This window comes from Bufo bufo, chromosome 3 (assembly GCF_905171765.1).
Source record: "Bufo bufo chromosome 3, aBufBuf1.1, whole genome shotgun sequence".
Taxonomy (NCBI): Eukaryota; Metazoa; Chordata; class Amphibia; order Anura; family Bufonidae; genus Bufo; species Bufo bufo.
In genome coordinates this window covers 450,112,966-450,121,600 of record NC_053391.1, presented here as the reverse complement: position 1 = coordinate 450,121,600, position 8,635 = coordinate 450,112,966, and the positions used below count along the sequence as shown (strand labels likewise).

The 8,635-nt window shown below is 49.5% G+C and overlaps 1 long non-coding RNA gene across 1 annotated transcript; it reads right to left on the bottom strand.

Annotated features, from left to right (window-relative positions):
* Window positions 1-205: 205 nt before the first annotated feature.
* Window positions 206-8,635, bottom strand: LOC120996476. The gene is made up of 3 exons (XR_005777788.1): window positions 8,624-8,635; window positions 3,432-3,433; window positions 206-314 (listed from the first exon to the last, which is right to left on the bottom strand). It is a non-coding gene; the product is annotated as an uncharacterized LOC120996476 (long non-coding RNA).

The window sequence follows — 8,635 nt, the reverse complement described above, 5'->3', positions numbered from 1 at the left end:
ATGCTGAAAGATCTGCGACAAACAAGCAATTGACGTCACATTTACATGAGGCAGTTACTGAGAATAAATTTTTTTCAGTTCCACTCATTGGCCCCTGTAAAAGGGCCCTAACCCTGAATTAAAGGCTAATAACAATGCCTTAAAGGGGTTGTCCTGGTTCAGAGCTGAACCCGCACATATTCCCTTCTTCACCCAGGCAACCCCTCTGATATGAGCATTGGAACATTTCATGCTCCGATTCTCTCCTTTGCCCTGTGCTCAATTGCGCAGTGCAAAGGCTTTTTCATTACATCTGGTGACGTACTGGGTCTCTGCTAGGTGGAGGTTTCAGCCTAGCAGTGAGCCCGGAGAAGTCACCAGCACTAATGGGCGGCCTTTAGCTCTGCCCTAGCCTATAAAACAGCCTAGGGCAGCGCTAAAGCCCACTTATTAGTGACATCACTGGCAACACTGCTAGGAGGAAGCCTTCGCCAACAGTGTAAAAAAATATAAACAAACCGCCCTTGCCCTGTGCGATTCAGCGCAAGGCAACGGAGAGCATCCGACCATAAAATGCTCCGATGCTAATATCAGGGGGGCTGCCTGGGTGAAGAAGGGGATATGTCCAGGTTCAGCTCTGAACCCGGACAACCCCTTTATGTTTTCGAGATCCGAATATTGATGACTACCCAGTGTCAGATAGTTCATCAATATCTGTTCCATCTTCCGATATCCCAGCTGTTCCTGAGTTTGAAGATGCCACGGGCTGCCGGTGACATTATGTTCATTGGTCACATGGTCTATTAAAGTGAATGATGTTCACTAGATCGCAGCGACCTCGTCAAACAGTTGATTGTTGGAGGTTCTGGGAAATCACATACAGATCACCTGTCCTGAGGATAATTCATCAATATTCTCTTTGCAGGAAAACTCCTTAGCAAAGGGGTTAAATGACAAATTCAGCCTTACTACTTGATAATAAATGTCAACTACTGCATATATATAGTATATAATATACTGTATATAATATTTACTCATTGCTATATAAGTGATTCAAATTACACTTGTAGATGGAGAATATTACAGCATTTTCAGTGTGAGGGTGGTCAGCATGGGGCACACAGGAGCAGTGCCAGGCTGAGGACCTGTGGTGGTGGCAGCAGCAGCAGCAGCAGCAGGGGTAGGGGAGGGGGAGCAGCAAGGCTGGATCTGTGTGATCGGAGCTCAGTGCAGGGACAGTCCCAGAGCTGGGAGGCAGGAGCTGTCCACACACCTAGTGCTGAAGCCTGTCACTGCCAGCCATTACCAACTGCTGAGGGCGCCACCCTCATCACATTATCTCACCTGGGAAGACATAGGATGATCCATCACCAGCTCTGGAGACATCGCACTATGCCAAAGAGTTCCTCCACCAGCTCCCTTCTGAATCTACAGGAATAAAACTTCGCACTATGCTGACTACCTGGATATAAGGTGGGTGCTCAGGGGTCTACATGTAGGGGGTCTAGGAGTTAGATTACCTAAGCTTAGGGTCAGTTGCCATGGCAATCAGAATTAACAAAGCACTTAACAAGATAGCAGTCCTAGATCTTCTCTGGGTTCTGGGGAATTAGGCTTTCACTTTAATTGCTCCTGGATCAGAGAGGTTTCTGTCCAGTGACCAGATAATCATAACTTAAGATGAATGTTGCCATAGAGGAGCTCAGACTGTAACAATGCATTATTTAAAATCTACATGAGAGGTGACATTGGTAAATTACTGGATAAAATATATTTTCTGGAAGGAAAACTGCTTCCATTGACTTCACCTTCCACCCATGTCAGCAGAACACATAAGTACATATAGTACTACAGTATATAGATATAGGGATTAATCTATATACCTGCTGTAAAGTAAGATAAGGGCGGTATAAGGATGGTGTAAAAGGTGCCTGGTCTGAGAAGAAAGTATATTATTCCAGCAATTTAATGCTTGCGTAGACAGCAGCGGCTTATGGCTACACAGTGATTTTCCTGTGAATTGGCCATCTCTGTATTCCTGTCATAGTGGGGCATACGTGGATTATACTAAATGGCTTTTCCAATATTTTTACAAATAAATTGACATCTTCCACAAAGACTACTGCCCTTAAACCTTGGCTCCTCTATTAAGATGCAGCATGAAGATATATTGAGAATGGCATTTCAATTCTCAGTAGTCAGTAAATAAGGCTTCTGTCCTTGCTGTTGTTTCCACTGCTTTTGTCACCACTCATCACATCAGGACAAAGAGGGAAGGTTGCCCACTGTGTCTCTTATGGGGAAGGAAGGGGAAGATCAAGATCCTTAACCAAAAGCTGTCAAGAAATATGGAAATGGTTGAGATCTAGAATATTGAGATTGTTATGGTAACAGAATTGTTGACTTGATGCTAGATTGTATCTTCAGTGAATCAGAACTTCTGCATGAGACTTAGATATCTCCATGTGGTGTTCCTGTTCTGCCAGATCCGATAAATTCTGCATCAATATATGAGACCTGGTCCGATGGATGAACCATGTATACTGGTGTAGCCGTGTGTACTGGGTACTGAGTAACCAGCCGAGGTTTTATATAATCTGTCTAGATATCATCTTCTCGGGGGCTTTTGAGTTGAGAGACTGCAAGTGCACGTGAACGAGGAGAAAACACATCTGTGTCTAAAGCCAGCGGCCAACAAAACACCTTTCTACATGGCACATAATACTGCAATATTTCACTCCCCCCACATAGCAATCAAAGAGGAATCCTTTTAGGTTAAAGGTGGATTGACAGATTTAGATTAACAGTCTAGAGCTACAGTACTTGACCTCGTGTACTTTCACATGTGTAGTAGTGTTCTAATCCTGGACACACGTAGGATTAGCTTTTTGGACATCATGATTTAACTACATTATTTACAGGCCCACAAGTCCATCTTAAAGGGGATGTCTGTTTTAAACAAAACAAAATACTTTTCAAAACTTTGTTAGGCAATTCTGCCTTAATTCTGCAGGTAGTTGAACATTTACAGATACACATGTGTGTCCACTACTCCATTCATCTGTACAAGAAAGTACAAGTGCTGAGCTATCTCTGGCAGCCCCATAGAATTAAAGTGGTTGTCCAGGTGTTTAATATTGATGACCTATCCTCAGGACTTGGGACTTGGCAGGATTGGGTGTGTATAGATGGGCACTGTGTGGAGTTAGAGGCATAGTGTAAAAAACTTGCATATAGGTGCTGCTGTCCCTTCTTGGACTTTTCAAAAGTTGGCAGGTATAAAGTGATGATACCTTTCACTTAAAGGGTTATTCTCATCCCAGACAATGAGGGCATATCGCTAGGACCTCTGGGACCCACACCTACGTCGAGAACGGAGCGGGGAGAGATTGGTGGCTGGAGGACCCCAGGAAATACAAGTGAATGGGAGTGCACCGTGCTTGCATGGCCACCACTCCCATTCATTTATATGGGGCCAACAGAAATAGCCGAGCCAGCACTCGGCTATTTTCGACGGCCCCATAGAAATAAATGGAGGGTGGCTGCGCATGCGCAGTGCACCCTCTGCCACTCTCCCCGCTCCATTCTCTGTGTAGGTGCAGGTCCTAGAGGTAGGAACCGCACCTATTAGACAATGGGGGCATATCCTAGCGATATTTGCCTATTGTCTGTGATGGGAATACCCCTTTAATGATCTGTTGCCTATTTTAATATATATGCAAATGAGCAGTTAAGTGCACCAAGGGCAAATACAAGACACTCTGTGCATACTTGCACATCTTGCTTCCTCTGCCAGCCCCCCCCCCCCTCTCCATATTGTTTGGCAGAGCCAGACGACATGACTATGCATTAACCTGGACCTGTCAATCAGGAAGGAGAGGGAGGGGCTGGCAGAGGAAGCAGGCGGAGCAAGGGCGCACAGAGTGGACTTGGGCCTGACCTTGATGCACGCAACTGCTTATTTGCATATGGATTAAAAGTACTTTTTCTCCAGAATGAAGCAGTGGATCGCCCAATGAAAGGTAATTGTCACACCGGTGACAGGTTTGAGAAGGTCTGAAAGATTATCTGCTCATTAGTGATCTGACAGCATCTTTTGGTTTCACTTTGTCTGTGTGTTGCTTGTATGTCCACACCTCCTGTTCAGGTGTGAATCATGTGACCTTTACCTCCCCCTATTTAGTTTGACTTCACCCATCACTCCTTGCTCTGGATAGCTTCATTTGGTGTTGGAAGAGCTGGAGTGTGGTTCTAGTTGAGGTCCTGATCATCCATCATCCTTAGAAGTTAAGTGTTCCGCTTGTTGTGTTTTGTATTCCTCCCCCCGCCCCTCTGTTTACTAGGCCTCAGTGAGATGCTGGTTCCTTCACCAGAGAAGGAGTGGGTTGTCTCTGCCCTGTCATTAAGTCTAGGGCCTCTGAGGGCCACCAGGGTTTTCTAGGTTCCTGTGTATGGGCATCTCTACCATCGAGAGGTGCCCATACGGATAGGAGTTAGGGCCAGGAGCAGGGTTTTATAGGTGGTGACCCTTTTCCTTCCCTAGCGATGAGGCCTAGTGTCTTTTCCCTTGCGTCTTGTTGTCTTTTGGTGTTCTCCCCTACTACATCCGTGACATTATCCAGAGCCCATACCGCCATTTTTTGTTCTGATCTGTGCAGCTATGGATGCTATGACTGCACTGGTCGAACAGATGCAGAATCTGACTTTGGAGGTAGCAGACCTCCGTGCGATGGTTTTGCAAATCCACAGAGTCCACAGGCTGCTGGTTCCGGTGGTGGGTTCCAGGCCTGCCCTGAACCGAAGGTCGCTCTCCCGGACAGGTTTTCCGGGGGTAGTGACAATTTCATCCGGTTCAGGGAGTCATGTAAATTATACTTTAGGCTTCATCCATACTCTTCTGGTGATGAGTGTCAACGTGTGGGTATGATTATTTTATTACTTAAAGAGGATGCCCAATCTTGGGCTTTTTCTCTGCCGACCGGATCACCGTCCCTCCGGTCGGTAGATGAATTCTTTAGAGCCTTGGGTCTTATCTATGATGACCCGGATCGGATCTCTCAGGCCGAGATCAAGTTACGGGGTTTGCAGCAGGGAGAACGTTCTGTGGAGACCTTTTGCTCTGAATTTAGGAGATGGGCTACGGATACAGAGTGGAACGATTCTGCTCTCCGTAGACAATTCTGCCAGGGTCTCTCTGAGAGACTGCAGGACGCATTGGCTTTTCATGAAAATCCTGAGTCATTGGAAGCAGCTATGTCTCTTGCTGTACGTCTTGATAGACACCTGAGGGAGAGATCTAGGGGTCCTCACCTTCAGAACGTACTGTCCAATAAGGGTACTGCTTCCTTTCACACTTATGGTGGAGAGACTCGGGTGGTTGTGCCCAGGGCCGGTGCAAGGATTTTTGCCGCCCTAGGCAAGATAAAAATTGCCGCCCCCCCCCCCCCCCTTATCAGATGATCTGCCCATATCATGACATCACATATGTTCCACCCCTTTCTCAGCTTTTAAATTAAAAGAACTGCTATGTTTCCCTTAGGGTTAATCCAGCTTCTTGTAGCTGTCTCTTTTTGCGGAACGGAATTGCGGACCCATACATTTCTATGGGATCCGCAATTCCGATCCTGAAAAAAATTTAACATGTCCTATTCTTGTCCGCAATAGCGGACAAGAATAGGCATATTCTCTTAGTGCCCACAAAATGCGGAACGCACATTGCCGCTGTCCGTGTTTTGTGGATCCGCAAAACACACATGGATGTGTGAATAGACCCTAAATGTGAGGTGAATTAGTTTTCAATGTAGTATTAATAACTAAACATATTGCATTGTCTACTTACCACCAGGACAATAAGATGATCTGGTCTCTGGCTGCAGTCTGGCTCTGGGGACTCCCTTGTCACTCTCATTCCAGCCCCCCCTCCCTTGTCACTCTCATTCCAGCCCCCCCTCCCTTGTCACTCTCTTTCCAGCCCCCCCCTCCCTTGTCACTCTCTTTCCAGCCCCCCCCCTCCCTTGTCACTCTCATTCCAGCCCCCCCCCTCCCTTGTCACTCTCATTCCAGCCCCCCCCCTCCCTTGTCACTCTCATTCCAGCCCCCCCTTATTACTCTCTTTCCAGGCCCCCTCCGTTGTCACTCTCATTCCAGCCCCCCTCCCTTGTCACTCTCATTCCAGCCCCCCCCCCTCCCTTGTCACTCTCATTCCAGCCCCCCCTCCCTTGTCACTCTCATTCCAGCCCCCCCTCCCTTGTCACTCTCATTCCAGCCCCCCTCCCTTGTCACTCTCATTCCAGCCCCCCCTCCCTTGTCACTCTCATTCCAGCCCCCCCTCCCTTGTCACTCTCATTCCAGCCCCGCCTCCCTTGTCACTCTCTTTTCAGCCCCCCCTCCCTTGTCACTCTCTTTCCAGCCCCCCCTCCCTTGTCACTCTCATTCCAGCCCCCCCTCCCTTGTCACTCTCATTCCAGCCCCCCCTCCCTTGTCACTCTCATTCCAGCCCCCCCTCCCTTGTCACTCTCATTCCAGCCCCCCCCTTGTCACTATCTTTCCAGCCCCCCTCCCTTGTCACTCTCTTTCCAGCCCCCCTCCCTTGTCACTCTCTTTCCAGCCCCTCTCCCTTGTCACTCTCATTCCAGCCCCCCCTCCCTTGTCACTCTCATTCCAGCCCCCCCTCCCTTGTCACTCTCATTCCAGCCCCCCTCCCTTGTCACTCTCATTCCAGCCCCCCCCCTCCCTTGTCACTCTCATTCCAGCCCCCCCTCCCTTGTCACTCTCATTCCAGCCCCCCTCCCTTGTCACTCTCATTCCAGCCCCCCCTCCCTTGTCACTCTCATTCCAGCCCCCCCTCCCTTGTCACTCTCATTCCAGCCCCCCCTCCCTTGTCACTCTCATTCCAGCCCCGCCTCCCTTGTCACTCTCTTTTCAGCCCCCCCTCCCTTGTCACTCTCTTTCCAGCCCCCCCTCCCTTGTCACTCTCATTCCAGCCCCCCCTCCCTTGTCACTCTCATTCCAGCCCCCCCTCCCTTGTCACTCTCATTCCAGCCCCCCCTCCCTTGTCACTCTCATTCCAGCCCCCCCCTTGTCACTCTCTTTCCAGCCCCCCTCCCTTGTCACTCTCTTTCCAGCCCCCCTCCCTTGTCACTCTCTTTCCAGCCCCCCTCCCTTGTCACTCTCATTCCAGCCCCCCCTCCCTTGTCACTCTCATTCCAGCCCCCCCTCCCTTGTCACTCTCATTCCAGCCCCCCCCTCCTTGTCACTCTCATTGCAGCCCCCCCTTCCTTGTCACTCTCATTATTGCAGCCCCCCCCCTTCCTTGTCACTCTCATTATTGCAGCCCCCCCTTCCTTGTCACTCTCATTATTGCAGCCCCCCCCCTTCCTTGTCACTCTCATTATTGCAGCCCCCCCCCCCCTTTCTTGTCACTCTTATTGCAGCCCCCCCTTCCCCCCCCGGTCACCTCTAGTGTAGCGTGGCCGAGCTCTGTTCGGTCCACGGTACAGGAGCATTTGTTTCCTGTACCCGGCCGGACTGAAAGGAAGTGCACACTAAGTGAGCACTTCCTGTCAGTCCGGCCGGGTACAGGAAACAAAAGCTCCTGTACCGCGGACCGAACAGAGCTCAGCCACGGACAGCACAGAGCAGAGCAGACACAGAATGACAGCAGGCGCAGGCCTGAGCCGGCGGCCGGAGATTCTTTAGAGCGGCGAGCGCTCAGCCGGCGCAGCATGAGGGGCGCTGCCGGCCGGCCTTATATAACCACCTCTTTTTTTTTTTTGCACTGCAACGGGTGCCCCCTGCTAAATGGCGCCCTAGGCGACTGCCTAATTCGCCTTACTGGTGGCGCCGGCCCTGGTTGTGCCTTGTGATGAGCCTATGCAGTTAGGAGGAGCTACTCCTGGAACTACTGACAAAAGCTTGGGTCATGTGAAAGGAGTCTGCTTTTGTTGTGGCAAGAAGGGACATTTTGTGAATATTTGTCCGTACTTGCAGCATCAAGGTGTAAACCAAAGGAAAAAAAAGTTGAATCCCCAAATTACTATTGGTCACTATAGACGCCTCTATCATGAGACGTACTATGCGGTTTCCTTCCTGTTGACATAGTCTCCAAGGTAACCGACTATACCCTCCGCCTCCCCATATCATTGGCCGCCGCTATCATGTGGTATCGGCGGCGGCGTCTGATGCGTTTCTGTGCGGCGCATGCGCGTGACGTCGGACGCTGATGCCTGCAGGGCGGTCTCCTAGGAAGAGGCGCGTTTGGGCTTTATTTAAACTCCATGAAGGTATGTGTCAGTGTGGCTGGTATTGGTTGAGGAACCCCATGAATTATAGGGACATTACCTTTAGCGAGGACCACCATATCCTCACACACCAACGAGCAGAGGAACATCTATCCCTCTGCAGCACGGCAATCCTGCACTACGGATGTCAGCTTTTAGGATCTTATTTCAATCTTTTGAGCCTGTCTTTTTGTAACTATATGACTGCAGTGTCTGTCTACCTGTTACCTGCGGTTACATATGGTGCATATTGTCTTTTTCTACATGTACTGATTTCCCCTGAAGAGTTGACACGACAGAAACGTGCCACGTCGGGAGGTCTGTAGTAACTGCATGTTTAATAGACTAGTGATCAGGTCCATAACTAGGGACAGGTA